General features: G+C 36.7%; 1 long non-coding RNA gene across 1 annotated transcript in view; it reads left to right on the top strand.

The window, feature by feature from the left end:
• Window positions 1-13954, top strand: part of LOC132530851 (uncharacterized) — a 67562-nt gene that overhangs the window by 36312 nt on the left and 17296 nt on the right. Inside the window, exon 2 of the long non-coding RNA XR_009543923.1 lies at window positions 7328-7383. This is a non-coding gene — a long non-coding RNA (uncharacterized LOC132530851). The remainder of the gene's footprint in view (window positions 1-7327; window positions 7384-13954) is intronic.

Here is a 13954-nt window from a genome sequence, read left to right as displayed (position 1 = left end):
AACCTCTGCTACCGATTTTCAAATCTAAAATAGAGCAACATCAACATAACAAATACCAGAAGTCATTAATGAACCCAGACAACCACAGCACATAGAAAACTAATTGAATAAAAGAATAGGTGGAAACTCTTACCACAGCCCCTGTCACTGCTTTCCAAAAGCTTCTGGGCATTGTACTTTGCTAAGGAATTCAAAGATGGAAAATTTTAGAAATCGTTTCTCTATTTTGAAGTGCACAACAGAAAACTGTGTTCAAATTGTCTTCCCTTGGTTAGTTCAAAAGCAAAATAAAATGACAGTGCACAAATATTTTCATCCAGTTTGCAATGCTTCGTTGTACACCCAGCCTATCTAATACATTACTTGAATTATATTTTTGTGTGGGAATTACTGTCTCCTACCAAAGCGTGCTCTTTATTTGGTCAGACAGAAGATTCAGAGAAAAACAAGTCAGACAATTTTCGTTTTCTTACTAGTGGGAGTCAAGTCTGCATTGAGGAAATATTTGTCATGCTCACCACATTTTTGTCATAGATTTGTTTCACAGAGCCAGTGTGCAACTTTGAAGAGAGAAGAATGGCCACTGTGTATCATGCTGGAGAAATCCTCGCTGACACCCATTTTCCCTTCTGTAGGACAGCCAAGTCAATCTTTCTAAAATAACTTTATGATTCTGAACCTTGCCCACAATTTCCTAAGTTCTCCCTTTTGTCTTCTGCCTGAAATCCAGGCTCTCCAACCTGCCTCCAGTGACTCCCCTCCCACCAAAAACACCCCAGTAACAGGGCCAAATAGTCCACCTCTGTCCCTTTGCTCATCCTGCTACAACTGCTTAGAATGACTTTTACCCAAACCCTAATCATCTCTCAAGACCCAGCTAAAGGCCCCTCTCATTCATGACACCTTTCCCAGTCCTTGTGGTTCACAGATTAACTCTCTCTGAATGTCCACAGCATCTCTTGTCTGAACTTTTTTTTCTTTTGGCATTTAATAAAATACTCCCTTGTACCCTTGCCATTTTTATGATTAACCTTCTACTCCAGTTGTTGGAAAATAGTAACTGTATGCCATGGGAGCAAAAATGGCTGTTATACCTGTGGTAGATGGTATTCTTGTTTGTAATTATTCACTCCCTCTTTCTTCATGAATAAAATTTTTTCCCAGTCCCTTTTACTTGGGCTCAGACAACTGACTTGCTTTGGCCAATGGAATGTTTGCTATGTAGTGCTTCCAAACAGAAGTTTTTGAGGAATTGAAAGATTCCAGAACTCTCCTAGCTCCTATGCCCTCTGCCATGAGAAAAACATAAGGCTTTCCTTTAGCTTAGGTCTCAAAATAAGGATATATGTAGAGGACAATCAGCTTGTAGTCTGGAGTAAAATCACAACATCCAATCAGTAGCTGACAATACAAACCTGAAAAGAAATAAATATTTGTTATTGTAAACCACTGAAAATTTGAGATTGCTTGCCGTCTAGTGAAAGCTGACTGATATAATATCTAATATTTTGTAAGCACTAGGTCCCGTATCCACAATATCTCATTTAACTAACACAATAATCCTGTGTGTTACAAACTTTATTATCCCCTTTTTACATATGAGAAAACAAGGATGAGGTAAAGTAACTAATCCGAAACACACAGTGCCGTAAGATTTTAGAATCACACACTTCTAGCTTTGAAGTTATATTCTACCACTTATTGAATATAGTATCAAAGGCATAATACAATCTCACTAAAAAATCAGTCACATGTAAGACAGACATAACAGTGCAGCTCTTCTCACAGTGTACTTCTAATGGCTGTTGGAGGGATTAAATTAAATAATGTGTGAATGACCAAATGATTTAATGAGTGAGTGGGTCTTAATTTGTGTCACCCCTAAATTAGACCCTGAGATAAACACTGATGTGGGTAATTTAGGAAGAAGGTGTGAGGGAGTGGGAAAAGTGAGATAAAGAATGAGAAAAGTCAATAAAATTATCAGGTTACAATTTGGGGAAAAAAGACTCAATCGCACTAAGGTACCATGTGGAATATGACTCAGATGGCCAAGTAAGATCCCATCAGGATCTTTCGCAAACAACAACTAAAAACTCCATACAAAAAAAGCAAACAAGAAAACCTGGAAAGTGAAGTCACTGGAAAGTAAGCAAGCAGATTCTGGAAGAATCAAAACTTGGGAGAAGGATCAGAAGAGAATGAGTTTTCCATTATTACAAATTTTGCCCCGCGGGCAGGCCGAAGTTAGCACTGAGGAGCATGCCTAATACTCTAATAGAAAACAGTCTTTGTGGACTAAAGAATCAGAGGAATTTAGAGCAACCACAGATCCTGAAAAGTTGAGAGGGTGGGGAGAAAGATGTGATCCAGAAAGGGAGAGCACTGAATTCTGCTTATAAACTTTGCCCAAGTCTCTGAACTTGGGCATATACGAATGGAGCAGACTCCAATACCTCAGCTAAAGGTAAAATAGAAAGTTGAGCCGCTGCACAAGAAAATGTCTTTACAGTTTGAGATTAGCCAAGTTAACTTCTCACTTAAAAAAAACAAAAAAACACCACTCTTTGGAGAAATATAATATAGAGCCTTCACTACGCAACAACCCACAATGTCCAACGTACAATCCAAAATGCTCAACTTATGAAGAACCAGGGAAATGTGACCCATTTTCAAGAGACAAGACCATGAACCAAGACCAATCCCCAAATGATCTAGGTGTTGAAATTAGCAGACATGGATTTTAGAGCAGACTTTATAACTCTGCTCATTGAAATAAGAGAAAATATGCTTGCATTAATGAAAACATCAAGAATCTCAGCAGAAAAAAATATAGAAACTATAAAAAAGAACCAAAAGGAAATTCCTGAGCTTAAAAAAAATGCAATTTTGAAAATAAAACCTCACTGAACAGGCTTAACAGCCTATTGGATATGACAGAAGAACCAGTGAACTTGAAAATAGATCGATAGAAAGTATCCAAAAGACAAAAATATTTTTTTAAGATATTTTTTGAGGGAATTCCCTGGCAGTCCAGTGGTTAGGACTCCGCACTTTCACTGCCAAGGGCCCGGGTTCAATCCCTGGGGAGGGAACTAAGATCCCAAAAGCCACATGGTGCAGCCAAAAAAGGAAAAAAAAATGCTTTTTTTAGATTATCAGAGTCTTGGAAACCTGTGGGACAATAATAGAAGTCTAACATACATGTATCAGAGTCCCAAAAGGAAAGAGGGAGAAAAAATTATTTGAAATATAATGGCCCAAAACATCTAAATTTGGTGAAAGACAAAAACGTAAGATTCAAGATGCTCAGAAGGAAAAAATACAAAGAAAACCACACCTGGGAATTCCCTGGCGGTCCAGTGGTTAGGACTGCATGCTTCCACTGTGGGGAGCCTGGGTTCAATAGGTGGTCGGGGAACTAAGATCCTGTAAACTGCACAGCCAAAAAAAAAAGAAAGAAAGAAAACCACACCTGTACACATCATAGTCAAACTGCTAGAAAGCAACATTAAAGAGATCTTGAAAGCAGCCAGAGAAAAATGATACATTGCCCATAGGGGGACAACCATTTGACTATACACTGAATTCTCACCAGAAACTATACTGATCAGAAGACAGTGAAACAATATCTTTAAAGTGCTGAAAGAAAAAGTAAGCTGTCAATTTAGAATTCTATATCCAGTGAAAATGTCTTTCACCTATAAAGGCAAAATAAAGACATTTTCATGCAATAGAAAACTAAAAGAAATTCACTATAAGAAATGCTTTAAAAAAACCCAAAACTTCTGTAGGCTGAAAGAAAAGTGAAATGGAATGGAAACTCAAATCTTCAAGAAGAAATAAAGAGCTTTAGAAATTGTTACTATGGGTAAATATAAAAGACTATTTTTCCTCTCTTAAAAACTACATGACTATTTAAAGTAAATATTAAATACTGTCTTCTGGGGTTTAAAATACACATAGATGTAATACATATGACATTTACAGCATAAAGAATGGTAGAGGGGATAGTTAATTGGTTTATAAAAAAGCTTCATGGTTTCTACATTTTTATGTCAAGTAGTCACCAAAACATTTTTATGCAAAAAGATCTAGCTAAAAAGTCTATAGATAAATAAAATAAAAATTTTGTTAAATATTCAAATATCAAAAAGAAGGCAGACAAGGGAGAAAAGAGGAATAATAGAGGACACAAACAGAAAATAATAATAAAATGGGAGATTGGTTCAAGATGGCGGAGTAGAAGGATGTACACTCACTCCCTCTTGCAAGAGCACTGGAATCACAACTAACTGCTGAACAATCATCGACAGGAAGACACTGGAACTCGCCAAAAAGGACACCCCATCCAAAGGCAAAGGAGAAGCCACAATGAGACGGTAGGAGGGGCGCAATCGCAGTAAAATCAAATCCCATAACTGCTGGGTGGGTGACTCACAGACTGGAGAACACTTATACCACAGAAGACCACCCACTGGAGTGAAGGTTCTGAGCCCCACGTCAGGCTTCCCAACCTGGGGGCCCAGCAACAGGAGGAGGAATTCCTAGAGAATCAGACTTTGAAGGCTAGAGGGATGTGATTGCAGGACTTCGACAGAACTGGGGGAAACAGAGACTCCACTCTTGGAGGGAGTCCAAGAGTAGAGTGACCCCATAGGAGACTGAATTAGACCTACCTGCTAGTGTTGGAGGGTCTCCTGCAGAGGCGGGGGGTGGCTGTGGCTCACCGTGGGGACAAGGACACTGGCAGCAGAAGTTCTGGGATGTGCTCCTTGGCGTGAGTCCTCCCAGAATCTGCCATTAGCCCCACCAAAGAGCTGGGTAGGCTCCAGTGCTGGATCGCCTCAGGCGAAACAACCAACAGGGAGGGTACCCAGCCCCATCCCTCAGCAGAAAAGTGGATTAAAGTTTTACTGAGCTCTGCCCACCAGAGCAACAGCCAGCACTACTCACCACCAGTCCCTCCCATCAGGAAACTTGCACAAGCCTCTTAGATAGTCTCATCCACCAGAGGGCAGACAGCAGAAGCAAGAAGAACTACAATCCTGAAGCCTGTGGAAGGAAAACCACATTCACAGAAAGATAGACAAAATGAAAAGGCAGAGGGCTATGTACCAGATGAAGGAACAGGATAAAACCCCAGAAAAACAACTAAATAAAGTGGAGATAGGTAACCTTCCAGAAAAAGAATTCGGAAAATGATAGTGAAGATGATCCAGAACCTCGGAAAAAGAATGAAGGCAAAGATTGAGAAGATGCAAGAAATGTTTAACAAAGACCTAGAAGAATTAAAGAACAAACAAACAGAGATGAACAATACAATAACTGAAATGAAAAATACACTAGAAGGGATAGCAGAATAACTGAGGCAGAAGAACGGATAAGTGACCTGGAAGACAGAATGGTGGAATTCACGGCTGTGGAACAGAATAAAGAAAAAAGAATGAAAAGAAATGAAGACAGCCTAAGAGACCTCTGGGACAACATTAAATGCAACAACATTCATATTATAGGGGTCCCAGAAGGAGAAGAGAGAGAGAAAGGACCCAAGAAAATATTTGAAGAGATTATAGTCAAAAACTTCCCTAACATGGGAAAGGAAATAGCCACCCAAGTCCAGGAAGCGCAGAGAGTCCCAGGCAGGATAAACCCAAGGAGAAATATGCCAAGACACATAGTAATCAAATTGGCAAAAATTAAAGACAAAGAAAAATTATTGAAAGCAGCAAGGGAAAAATGACAAATAACATACAAGGGAACTCCCATAAGGTTAACAGCTGATTTCTCAGCAGAAACTCTACAAGCCAGAAGGGAGTGGCATGATATATTTAAAGTGATGAAAGGGAAGAACCTACAACCAAGATTACTCTACCTAGCAAGGATCACATTCAGATTTGATGGAGAAATCAAAAGCTTTACAGACAAGCAAAAGCTAAGAGAATTCAGCACCACCAAACCAGCTCTACAACAAATGCTAAAGGAACTTCTCTAAGTGGGAAACACAAGAGAAGAAAAGGACCTACCAAAACAAAACCATGAAATGCACTTTTCTAGCAATGCAGTTGACCTTGCTTTGTCATTGGGCAGTTCAGTGGATGACCACCAAAACTGTTAAGAATTATTTTCTTAAAGGTAAAATTATGACTATCATACAAATATAAAATTAACACATACCAAAGATTTAACTCATTGATTGATGAAGGAACCAGTAAGATGTTACAAATGGTTCCAAGAAGAATCTAAAGAACAGATAGAGATGATAGAGATAGAGATAGAGATATATCATCAAAAATACTAAAATAAATTTGTTAATAGATACAAAGAAAGGGCCCAAGAGTGGGGCATGGGGAAAGAAATCAGTTGCCTTTCCACCAGACAAAATTCATGTTCATTACTTTGTCTTCTCCATCTTATGGTGTTTAAAATAGCTCTGTTACAGACAATGAAAGACACAGACCCTTACTGAATCAGCCAATATAAAAGGGTTCACTGAAGGATGCTTAGTATTCCATTGAAAAGACAGCCAGTAATCTTTTTCCTTTCTTTCTTTCTTTCTTTTCCCATTTCAAAGTCTTTCACAATTTTGCCTGACAAGCCATGAAATGCTATTAAGACATAAGAAAGAATAAGAAAATTTTTTATGTAAGGATATGGAGAATTCTAGACTGTTATTAAGTTATAAAAAAGTAAGGAGCAGAGGTGGTCCCATAAATGTAAACAGGATGTGGGAATAGAGAATATATACATTTTGGAATATATATGAGTAACATATCTCTGGAAAGATTTTTTAAGCACTAACACAGTCCGTTGTTTCTGGCAAGGGAAAGAGGGTGGCTAGGGATCACTGATGAGAAGAAGCATATATATATATCCTTCTATGCTAAATATATATAAATATGTATATATATCCTTCTATGTTTTATATATATATATATCTCCTTCTATGTTTTTTATATATATGTATATATATCCTATGTTTTTGAATTTTGAAACTTGAGATTATATTTTTAAGTCAATAAAGAAATATTAAAAAAACATAGAACCTACATATTTCCACTTTTCAAGTAATCATAGAAATCACCTTTTTCTTTTTCTTTTCCGTACTTACTTCCTAATTCTTCATATTCGTTTTTATATAAACAAGACATAATATGACCAAATAATCATATTTTTAGAACTCCACTTTCATTAAAATTTCACAGCAAAAAACTTTGATCCTAATAGGCAAATACTTAAGAATACCTTGATGGTTAAAACTGAGTAAATTTTATGTTATGTATATTTTACCGGAATTTAGAAAAAAAGAATACTTTGTGTTTTTCAGGTACCAAGATGATTCTTTACCCTGCAATGTGTCTGGACTGAGTCTCTCCATAACAGGTAATTTTCTCCCTGTGTTTGTCAAACGCAGGATGTGTGAGGAATGCTGGCATAGACAAAAGCTCAGAGGGGGCTGAGAAGAATAGTCAGCTGATGTGAGGAAAATCTCCCCAAAGCAGGGCCTAGCACATTACAGCAGATCAATAAATCTTTGTTGAATGAATTAATGAATTACTTCTAATCATCATTTACCACTGTTTTCATACTTGAAATTCTGGATCCTTTCATCCATTATTTATCCTGCTTCTCTGATCCATCAGTCAGAGATCAATTTGTCATAAGCCTTGAGAGGTAAGTCCTCTTGGATTCCATTTGGAAGGGAAAGAGGTATTCAACTAGTTTCTGTGTGGAGGGTTAATCTGAGAGACTGACTAACTCTCACCTCCTACAAAGGTTAGAAAAAGTTGTTTGAGCCTCCAGGAATTCTCTCTTAAACTCTGTGTGCACTTCTTATGGTAATAACCTTCTCTTCCAATCTGGCAGCAAATTCAATTTAACCTAAAAATATCAGAGGAAGACAAAGCAATATTTTCTCTCCTCAGTGACTCTGCAAAGAACACAGTTATGTTCTAAGAAAGTCTTAAAACAGAGCGCAAAAATCAAAACACATAAACAAACCTCAAAGCTTTCCTAAATGCACTAATATATTCAAATAGTACAACTCTGACACCAAGTGGTAAAAAAAGGTATAAGCACGTTGACCAAAAAAATATTATAGCTGATATTGTTATGGGGTATTTGATAGAGCAAAAAATTTATACAGTCAGTGTTATGTTCCTGTCTAAGACTCACTGTCGATACCATCATCCATCTAATCATTTTTTAAAATAACGTTAGAATTTCTCTCTACATAGGGCTGCTATAAGAATTAAGTTAATTAAAAAAAATTTTTTTAATGCCTAGCCTACAATAAGTGCTAAATAAATATTAACTCTTGTTAGTCCCTAATTTCATGTCTGCTAGGTGATAGGGACCCTAAGCAAGCTGTCCTTGTCCTCAAGGTGCAGGAGTGAGGAAGAGAAACAAGGAAAAACCAAATGAAACAGTGTTAACAGGTGCTATAACAGACATGTTAAGTAGATTTGGGGAAGGCACACAAAAGGGAGAAATCAATTCCATCAGAGTGTTTTCTCTAAGAACTGCTCCTTCCTCAGATACAGACCTTTAGCAACTACATTAGTAATCTGTGACCCTGCTTTATGGCCATGCATCACTGACCCAGAGTTGTACACTTGTCTCAGGCTGGGCCCATCTAATATATTCTTCTAGGAATTTGGATTTGAAATTTTGATATTTTCATTAGTCTGAGATGTCCACTTGAGCAAGGATGTAAACGGTTCTCTGGTAAGGTGGTCATGTGTACAGAGAAATAGGAAAAGCCTGCCTGTGGAAAAAAACAAAACAGAAGTACAGAGAGAGGCAGAGATGAGAGAGAGTTCATGTGTCTCCAGAGAAACAGAGGATCTTCTTTTGAGGAACAAGCTGTTAGGTGTCCTAATGGTCCTCCAAGACTTGGTTCAAGATCCAAAAATAGCGTGACCTGCACCCTGCCCTTGAGTTTTGAGAGACACCCCTGTATCCTTATAATAAATTTGCTTTCCTTGCTAAATCTTGCCTTAGTGAGTTTGTTATTTTCCACTAAAATAATCTTAGCTTAGACACTGGATAAGTTCAAACATTAACTTCCCATCCAAAATGTTCCTCAATAATTCTAATTTTATTCTTTTAAATATTTGGGTACCACTGTTACATAATGTAATTCTATACTAATTTTTTACCAGTGGGGTGACTGTATTTTTATAGGATGTAAAATGCTATCAGTCTTGATTCTTTGATTGAGAGAAAAATATTTATGAAAACTTACAGAGAAAAAAGATCATTTGAACTTAAAGTTTTACAAATGTAATCATTTCACAATATATATTTGTATCAATTATCATACTGTACACCTTAAATATACACATTGTTATATGTCAATTTTATCTTAATAAAGCTGTAAAAAAAAACTTCATGATAAAAAAAACTTTAAAAATAAATAAATAAAATTTTACAAATATTTAACTTGAACATTGTTCCTAGTTAAATTAACATATAGGCAAAACATGCAAGTTTATGTCTCACAAGCGTAAAATATTAAGATGGAATTGATAGAAAAAAATCATCTGGTGTAGATATCAAGTAAGGAAGAGTGTTAAATTGCTGGCAACCAGGCCTCCACAGCTTATGCATGCCACCATAGTCATTCTATTTAAGAAAAAAAATAAATCAAATTTTGTAAGTAGTCTTTAAATCTAGACTACACAGAAAGTTTTAAGAAAGAAACCATCTAAAGCAGTGGTCCCCAACCTTTTTGGCGCCCGGGACCATTTCCGTGGATGGGGAGCGGCAGATGAAGCTTCCCTCGGTAGTCTGCTGCGCACCTCCTGCTGTGCGTCCCGGTTCCTAACCACTCCGTCGCCCCGGGGGGCTGGGAACTCCTGATCTAAAGCACCATCTCCAAAAGACATTTCCTTTGTCTACTTTTTTTTTTTTTTTTGCTCAAACATAATTTTTACACAGATCATAATAAATGCACAAATTTTTACCTAGCTTTTTTCCTTAATAATTTGTGAATATTTTCCTCATAATTAAGCAATCTCAAAAATATCATTTTTGGTGATTGAAAGATGGGGGTAGTGGTAGGAAAAATAGAGAGCTTGACTATATAATCTGAGCCTTCTTTGGGTACCCCAAGTATCCTATTTTTATATGGTACCTCTACAGACACACACACACACACACACACACACACATTCCCCTGTGTCATGCATAAATAGGGACAACAGGCAGGGTCACATTTCTGTGAGTAGTCTGCTGGCTAAACAGGAGTAGAAAGGAAGTGAACATATCAAACCATTGTTCTATTCTAAGCTTGGTTTACTTCTATGAGTTCCTTGAATATAGGGCCATGTTTTATTTATGTGTTTGTCCCCCCAAAAGCATTTATCCTAAAGTACACATGAATGGCAAAAGAAAAATGCGTATTCTCAATTTAGGATAAAAGGTCTCTTTCAGATATCCACTCAGTTCCGTCCAACCTTTCACATCTAGATGTAATCAGCTAGAACTGCTATTCCACATTTTTTGTAAGTTCCTAACCTTCCTCAATTCATCTACATATCTACTAGGTAGAGCTTAGTTCATTGTCACCTCTGCTTTGATGTTTGTTTCTGCACAATCTATTTCTGTTTTGTACCAAGAAGACTCAGGCATGAAACTCAGCCTTTTACTCAATTCAAAACACACACACCATACCACATTCCCCCAAAGAGAAGAGAAAGAGAGGGAAAACTTGCTTATCAAATTTCTTATGATTCCAGTAGAATTTACTGAGGATTGAGAGAGAAGATGTGTCTCAGGAAGGATTTTCATAGTATAAACACAAATTCAAATGGCCTAGTGGACATTGCTGTCCTGAAAAGTCCGTTTAAGATTATACCGGTAATTTTTCACCAGTTGTTTTGCTCTTCTTAGGTCCAGTCTCAAGCCATTCCCTTTCATCTCCATCCTATTTCTCATTTCTTTCTTTCCAAATTGCCCCAAGAGCTCCAAATTTTTCTTCCTCTATTATGGAGCACTAGTCAACAAACCTAAGAAGTGATAAGCAGAATAATAACACCTCTAGTTTAACAGGATCTAAACTTCTGGTTTTTAAACAAAGAATAAAGTAGGCAGCTCCCTCTTCTCCTCCCAGAAATCATTTAAATCCCGTTAAGATAACAAGAAAAAAAATGTATAATTCATCTTTGAGGAGAATCGAGACAGCCAATATTTAAACCACGGTATAGTTGCAGGAGAGGAACCAGAGAAGATAAAATAAAGTCAGAAGGAAAGAGAGGACATCTGTTGTTTAAAAGCTCAGAAATAACCAGCAATGTACATTACTCACAGGTAAATGACACCACATTTATTAGAATTCTCCAGAGAAACAGAACCAGTAGGATATTTTACATATATAAAAGTATATAAATATAACATATATAAACATATTATTTTTATTATGCTTATATATGTATAAAGAGTTGTATTGCAGGGAATTGGCTCATGGATTTATGGAGGCAGACAAGTCTTAAGATGTGCTGGGTCGGTAAGCAAGCTGGAGACCAAAGAGCCACTGGCTTAGTTTCATTCTGAGTCTAAAGACCTGAGAACCAGGAGAGGTGATGGTATAGCTCCCTTCCAAAGGCAAGCAGGCTCCAGACCCAAAAAGATGTTACTGTATGTGTCCAAAGACAGTCAGGCAAGAATTCTTACATGGGGTGGGGTCAGCCTTTTTCTTCTGTTCAGGCCTCCCACTGATGGAAAGAGGCCCATCCACATTAGGAGGGCAAACTATTTTAATCAGTCTCCTGATTTAAAAGTTAATCCCATCCAAAAACATCCACAGAAACACCCCAAATAATGTTTGATCAAATACCTGGGCACCTCATGGCCCAGTCAAGTTGACACATAAAATTGACAGACACACATTGAGGTATAAAACTGAGATCATTTGTCAAAAACAGGAGACACAGCAAACACAGACTAGTAACAAAATCATTCCTTTTGCTCCAAAAAGCAGAAAAGGAAGGGCTAAATGACAAATAAAACAGACAAACCGAATTTGTAGAAAAGAGTCTGTCCCTGTGCCAGTGGGACAGGAAGGGAGGGAAGCAGGAAGGTAGGAAGAAATGGGGGGAGGGAAACAGAGAGGAAATGAGAGGATAAAGGAGGGGAACAAAGACTAGGCTTCTAAGGAAAAATTTTCAGACCTGGAATAGGCCCTGATGCCTTTCCCACATAGGCCTCCAGCAAAATCTGGACCTAGAAAAATTCACTTGTTTCACAGATGGAAAGTCAAAAATGAACCAGAAGAGAATTTATACACATGATATTATATCAGGAAGGGGGTGAGGAGATGAACAGTAAAAATAGGGGAGATGAGGAGCATTCGCCAAAAACTACTGCCATGGGCGCATATGAAAATTACAATAAAACATTCTGCCACAAGCTTTAAAACATAATGAAATAATGCTTGTATTAAGCAAGAATACAAAACAATGATAAGAAAGAGGTAATGAGACAATCATAAACCATAAACCATTAACTAATAAACCATTAGCCAACTTAACTAAGAAAAAAAAGGAGCTGGAAGAAAGCATAAATATAGAAAATATAATAAGTGGAAAATAATCATAGGTTAAAAAAAAGAAATTGAAATAATCTTGAGACTAATTTGTCCACATCAAATACATTTTAAAAATTGAATAAAATGGATAATTTTCTATGACAGTAAAATTTACCAAAATAGACTCCAGAAAAAGAGAAAATCTAGATAAACCAAGGATCATAGAAAAAAAAAGAAAACTGTTAAAGAGAACACTCAAAAAAACAAAACAAAACAAAAAAGCCCTGATGAATTCACAAGGAAATGTTACCACATCTTTAAAGAATAGATTATTACAATACTATTAAATTGTTCCAGATCATAAAAAAGGAAAGTTTAACATGATTTTTTATGAACCGAACAGGACACTGATACTAAAATTTAACAAAGATTGCACAAAAAAGAAAACTATAGGCCACTATTATTTATAAATATTAATTTAAAAATCCTAAGCATATTATTAGCAAAGAGAATCCATCAGCACAGTAAAGGAAGAATGCACCGTGATCAATTGTGGTTTATTCTAGGAATGCAAAGATGAAACAATATTTCAGAGTCTTTCTAAATATGATGCAAACCAAGAAACCAGAAAATAAAAGTTTTATAAATTCAACCACCTTTTAAATATCTAAAATATTGCAAATTAAAGCCACCATAAACAAAAATACATTGCAGAAAAATGTTTATAATTCATATTACTAAAAAATGACTAATATATCTGTATTTATATCTACGTTTTATAAATCAATAAGAAGCCCAACAGCCCTATAGAAAAACAGGCAAATTGTATGAGGAGACAGTTCACTAAAATGTGAATACAAATGGCTCCTTTTCTACTGAAAAAGTGGACTATCCCTCTCATGATAATAAAAAAAATGACTCTGAGTTAAATTTTCACCTATCAAAATGGCAAAGACAAAATCACTGATACACTTTGCTTGACACACTACTGCTAGAAGGTAGATTGCCACACCCTGTATGGAAGGCAGCTCAGTATCTATCACAATTCTAATTGTACCTATCCTCTGACCCAGCAATTGCACTGTTGGAATTTATCCTGCAGGTATATTCATTGATTTGCAAAATGATGGCTGTCCAAGATTAATCACAGCAGTATTGCTAATACTATTAAAAGTTTAAAAATAACTTAAATGCCCACCAATAGGGCCTAAGTAATAGATGATGGTGCATGATATAATGTAACGCCAGGCAGCTGGGAAAATGTGGGATGTATCACAATACACTACAAGAATGTAACATGTTAGTTAATTTTTAGGACTACAAGAATCTGGTCTTTACTTCCTGCCTTGTGCAACCTCATGTATTCCTGAGTCACCAGTTGTTTATTGTCCTCTGACAAAACATCAGCAAAGTTAACACCAGTGC

The sequence above is a fragment of the Lagenorhynchus albirostris genome, chromosome 12 (genome assembly GCF_949774975.1).
Source record: "Lagenorhynchus albirostris chromosome 12, mLagAlb1.1, whole genome shotgun sequence".
Classification (NCBI taxonomy): domain Eukaryota; kingdom Metazoa; phylum Chordata; class Mammalia; order Artiodactyla; family Delphinidae; genus Lagenorhynchus; species Lagenorhynchus albirostris.
Note: the sequence above shows the minus strand (reverse complement) of the source record. Positions and strands in the feature narration are given on the sequence as shown.